We start from the raw sequence: 6,538 nt of genomic DNA on the forward strand, positions 1-6,538 counted from the left end.
TTTGTTTTATGTTATCCAAGATAAAAGTTAACAAATTTCGGAAGAACAGGAAACACATAGCAAAAAATACAATTAAGCAAGAAATGCGATTATCTATAAAACGATCGCAAAAGGGAAAAAAGCAAAAAACAGGAAATAAAGAACATTGTAGAACAAGCTAAAATCATTTAAAACAAATCTTTGTTTATCATAACCTCAAAAGAATTTTTATCATGAATAAATTGAGAACAAAAATGCCGTTTCTAAGTTTTTTAATATGCAAAAAACGCATAACTATCATGAATTAAGATAAATCAATGGCAATTTCCAGGATCGATCAAAATACTATACTTGAGTTTCATGTGCGACGATAAATCTCTACTACTGTAATGCATTGATATCGCACTTAGATCTTTCTTGTCTCGTCCTTATCTTCCTGTCCCTTGTCGGGCAGGTTCGAAGTTTGATCTTATCGCCGTTGTCATGTTTTTGTATAAAAATCAACAACGAACGAATAACAAAATAATTGGATCGGATTGGCAGCGACAAATCCGTACAGACCTAAACAGATCACAGAACAGGACGCGATTGAAAAATTGTGATTTGTGACTCACGAATGCGCTTGATCACAGAATATATATAATGAGAAGTGCAAGCTCCGTGTCAAACGAAGGAAGCAAGTCCAAGCATCGCCGCGCCCTTAGTGGTTAGGCTTGATATTGTAGGGCGGTGTCAAAATTACTGCCAGTGCTGAATATATATAGTATACGTAATGTAAACTGTAGATTTTCAGCGCTAACAATGAATTTTGGGACACAGCCTAGATAATATTAGATATGAGAAAAAGATAATATTAGATATTAGATATGAGAAATTCGTGGCATTTTTTTTAATGCCATCTAACAAGAAAACCACGAACTTTTTCCCATACCTAATATGTAAGGACGTTTCAAAATTCGCGCCCGCAAATACAATACGTGATATTTTATACTAAATGACACAACTTTTTCCATTTGCGAAATTACGTCTGATAAATAGTTTTTTGCGTTAGGCATTACAAATTGGAGGCATTTATTTGCTCTTTTACCTCGAAAATCATTTCGGCAACTCACATCTTTCTGCTACATTTCATCTGCGGTATTCGGTATTACGGCCGCAGCACTCATGCATAATGCATAACGCATAATGCATAAGAGAATCAACCAATCAAAACTTTTCTTTTCCTTAACTAAAAGGGAAGGAAGGATTCTGATTGGTTGATCCTTTTATGCCATACATTATGCAAAAGTGCGGCTTTATAATGTCTGAGTCTACAAACGCTCAAACAAATGCTATCAAATGAAAATTGATACAGTATATTATGGCCCGTATTCAGACGCGTTTTTATCGATAAAATCACGTTTTTATCTCTAAAATTCTATAGTATATGCATAACATAAATTATAGTATGTTTGCGCGCTAACATCAATGTAAACGCGTTCTGAATACGAACGTATGTATAACATTTAACGAGGAAAGTGAGTTTTTAATTCTTTTGTTATTTATAAATTTGAAGTTACGTATTTGAAAATAAAGAATTTTTAGATCAAAGCTTATGTTGCACATTCAAGCACGAGAATAGATTGAAATGAATTGAAATGAATTCAGATTTTCAGAAATATTGATTCACGAATGTTAAAATGAATGCTTTTCAATCCTGAATGCATTCATTTATAGGAATTGCATGGAACATATCTCTATGCTTTTCAATCTAAAAATAAGATTAGCTTTTTCTGTGCAACACAAACAACATCCAAACACATATTATGATTATTGTTCAATTCAAAATTTTGAATAGAAAATACAATTTTTCAATCCAATTGCATCCAATTGAATCTAATTGAATCCAATTAAATCCAAAATAAAAGTACTCGCTATTTAAAATACGCATTTGGATAGAAAAAAAATTTCAATCCATTCTCGTTTACTGGGATATAAAATGAAATAAAATCAAACTGTATTAATATATTAAAGACTCTAATGAATATAAATCAAGTGATATAACTTATAAATTGCTGAAATTTATTTTGCAATGTAGTATTTTCTTTTAAGAAAACACATCTTGCATGTAAGTCTGCTACTTCAACAATCTATTTTTAGTATATATATATATATATATAAGACTATTATCAGATTCTAGTTCAAGCGAAAGACATTTTCAATAGGATATTTTTTATTTATTTACAAAAATAAACAATTTCATTTTATAATCTAATCTTAAAAGAAAGTTTACAACTCTATAACGTTCAGAATTAATTCTTGGCACTCGGATTTCTCGAAGATCACGTGATTAAGCTTGCCATCTGCTCATCTCAGATTTACAATACCGAACCTTTTGCAGGAGAACAATGAACTTAATGAGTTACTCTAATTTATGTAGCGTACTCTTCATTCATTTATATCTATTAGAGGTCCACCAGTAAACGAGAATGCATTAAAATGGACTGAAATTTTTTTCTATCCGAATGCGTATTTTAAATAGCTAATACCTTTCTTTGGATTTAATTGAATTCAATTGAATTCAATTGGATTCAATTAGATATTGAAAACTGCATTTCCTATTCAAAATTTTGAATTGAACAAATGTATTCACAATGTGTGTGTTGTGCACTAATATTATTTTTAGATTGATAGGCCTAGAGATATGCTTCATGCAATTCCTATAAATGAATGAAAATGCATTTAGGATTGAAAAGCATTCATTTTAATATTCGTGAATCAATATTTCTGAAAATCTGAATCGATTTCATTTCATTTCAATCCATTCTTGTTTGCTGGACATTGATCTGCTTATTAGGTAATTAAAAATATTTGCGAAAATTGTAAAATGATAGAGGAATTTTCGATTTAATTTTTTATCAGGAATAGCGTTATATAATTAATGAGTTCTTTTTAAGATACATCCTGCATAGAAAAGTTAACGATTCTCTGCAAAAACTAGCTTTTGAGCTTTAGCAAAACATTTTACAATATTTTTTAGAATGACAACATATCTTAGGTCCGTATTCATAGTCGTGCGTCTCCCACTCGAAAAGAGAATATTTGCATAATATTAACTCTTTTCATACAAGTCTTCTTTTCAAGAAAATTGATTTTGAAATTTGTCAAATACATACATGACCGAATACAACTTAGCTATTATATTACTAAAATTAAAAGAGGAAGAAAAAGAATGAAGGAATCAATGAATTATTAGCATATCAAGAAAAATCAGAGAATTAAGGAATTTATTAACCTAAGTAAAGTAGGAAATTATACATATACCGGGACTATTATGTTTTTTGGATAAATTTCGCAACATTCGAGTCTGCTGAATGATCAGTAACTCGAAAAAAACAATACAACGCTCAATAAAAAAAAAAGAAATTGAAGATATGTTCTTATCTATTCACTCTTTCGACTGCTGTAAATCGCATTTTTGTGTGATTTTTATTTTACATCATAGACTTTTGTAAAAAATTTTAGATTAATGTATATCCATGATATCTAGTACAAAATTTTAGATTTAATGAATATTCATTTCTATTGATAGCTTCGTAAAGAATCAGTTAGATTGAAATATCAATTACCAATTTACAATTTCGAAAGTAGAAATTTTAATCTTTAAAATGCTTTAAAATACTTTTTTGATTTTTTTGTCTGTGATGATTTTTTATCAAATTAGTGTTCTGAATATTGCAAAAAATTTTGAGCGTTCCAAAGTGTTACCTATTTTTTGTTAAGTAGTGTATTTTATATAACATATATTAGATCACTATTGCACACTAATTGCGCTGTTTCTTTCATTACTTTTATTTTGAATTTTATATTCATCATATTGGATGTAACACTTAGAATTTTTTATTTTTAATACTAAAAATTCTACTTAAATTCAAAGAACACAAAAAATATTATAATACCATAAATCTTTGAAAGATTTATTGATTAAATATTAGCATTACCGTTATGGACAGGAAATTATCTACTATAATATCAGGTTAAAGTCATATTTTAAGGCAAAGATAAAATACAACGAAATATAATAAACCTTACTTAAGAAAAGTTGTAAAATTTTAAAAATAAACTTCTCGCGCCTCTTAAACATTAAAATGAAACATCTATAACGATTTAAAATTTTTTTTCATTATTTCTTTCAGTGCTTCTTTTATACTTTAGTCAGGAAATTTTTTCAAAAAGTGACTGGGAAAAATTAGAGAATATTTTTTCCGTTTTATTTTTATTAACAATGATGTGATTAAAGAATAAAATCCATTTTTATATCATTATGTTAACTTTCTCGATCTACAGAACATCATTTATAATCTGTTCCGCAGAAATAAATTCAGAGATAATTCGTCCAATGGAAATTCAATATCATTATTTTCAGATGCTTAATCATTAATTTGTAGATCTACATTGTGAAGAAACAAGAATCGAACAAGTAATAATAATATTGAAGATGGTTATAAGGTTATTTTCTAAACCTCTCTTTAAACACAGAACTTTCTTTTCCAATTTCCAAAGGCTCTTTCAATTACATTTCTAGCGTGTTTATGTGCTCTGTTATATCGTTCTTCTGCATTTTATGGATTATTTACAGGTATAAAAAGAAAACTTGTAGAAGCATATGCAGCATCACCTAGCAGAGAATCATTCAGAGAATGATTTCTCGATCTAATAATTTCGTATATATTCTAGATGCTCTGAATATAGTTAAATCATGTGTACTTTCCGCATATCTCGCTATGATATCCAGAAATTTCATATCTGGTCCTGCTATAGCAGGATCTATCAATTAATATTTATGGATTTTAGAAATGTTTTATAATTTCTATTTATAATTTCTATTTAATTTTTTTTAAGAAAGATTCAAATAGAATTAAAACTTTTATAATATTGAAAAAATATGTATTATATTTATATGTATTTTATTTAAGTATATTTATTTAAATATATTAAAGAGCATTTTATTATTAATGGAAAAATAAGTTTTTCTATTACTGAAGGTTTCTAGATGTGGTAATCGTCCGGTACATTAACAATACGAATATGTGTTCCATCAATCTCACCAACAATTCCAAAGATACCCAGAATATTGTCCACTGATTCAGTTGTTAAAATGCGATTTTATGCAAGTACACTAGCTGCTGTTGTTGGAAATAATAAACTGTCTATACTACAAGGCCAATAATCTTGATACGCATTTTACAAATCGGCTTATAGTTGAGTGTGACATGTTTGAAAGATCACCGCACTATCTGTTAAAAAAATAACAGTAAAGATTATGCTTTAAATTATTAGCATCTATATTATTATTATTATTATTATTATTCATAAAGTAAAAATGTTTTTTTACTTAAAAATTTTCTGTTGCATAAAAACGTAAGCAACACAAAACTTGTAACAATGATGGTATAGGTACATCACGTTGTGAATCTTCTGTGTAACGCTTCATCAACGAGAGGTAGAATTAAATTTATTACGATATCTTTATTAAATCGATATCTTTTTTTTAATTCAATTTCATTCCATTCGAGAGGATTGTGTGCATCGTGCACAATGCACCCTATTTCTCAAAAAAATGTAATCTACAAATTCGTAAAAATCTTCGTCGATTTCAAAATCATCAAGTACATTCAATTTAAAAAGTATTAAAGCAGTTTAACTAGCTGTGACACGCAGAGATTATTATAAAATATCGTCAACAAGAGATTAAATTCGCTCTCAATACAACGATAGAGATATTTTGACAGAACTGCGATTTAAATTTCGATTAAAACATGAATTACTGCGATTTTAATTTCGATTAAAACATGAATTACTTCTATAAATATTCTGATTCTACAAGTGAATCAGATTTAAGAAGCATTTTGAAAAGCGTTTTGAGAAGCATTTTTAATATGAAAGATTGATTTGAATCTAGCTCAAATCAGATTTTTAGATTAAAAATTCGTCTAATTTTTTCGCCATTTTATTTTGAATACTTTTTTACAAAAATATCAAGTGTAATATCGACATTAGTATAACCTAGAGCACATACATTTACATTACGAAGTTGCACAAGATTGAATTTTCATAATTACTTAATATTTATCCATTGAAGTGTTTCTTTTACAATTATTTTGCATTCAAAATCAGCAACAAGAAATTATACATAGATAATTTAATTATAATTCTGCTCCATTGTTTTTTTTTGTTTGCGCGGAGGAGAAAAATCTTCTTTCAAGTAATCAACCGCCCTAATCAACCGCTTAAATTCCAAAGAACATAACTGGATGGCCGGAAGATAACCGAAGCCCGAGTTCCTCCGGTGTGCGAGATTCGATGCCGTTGTATCGCCGCATCGATGCCAACATCACCTACACGCTAAAAAACTCTCCCATAATCTCCTTCTCAAGCTTTATGAAGGACGTTCCGAAACCGCATTTCTTTAGAGTGCTCCTCATGGGGGTAGTGACCCGTTGGACAATGTCCTACATCATTGCTCGAGTTATCTCGTCGCATATTTGGGGCGAAAACGCTGCCTTAGTCCGCTCAATTG

This window comes from Atta cephalotes (assembly GCF_000143395.1).
Source record: "Atta cephalotes unplaced genomic scaffold scaffold00061, whole genome shotgun sequence".
NCBI lineage: Eukaryota > Metazoa > Arthropoda > Insecta > Hymenoptera > Formicidae > Atta > Atta cephalotes.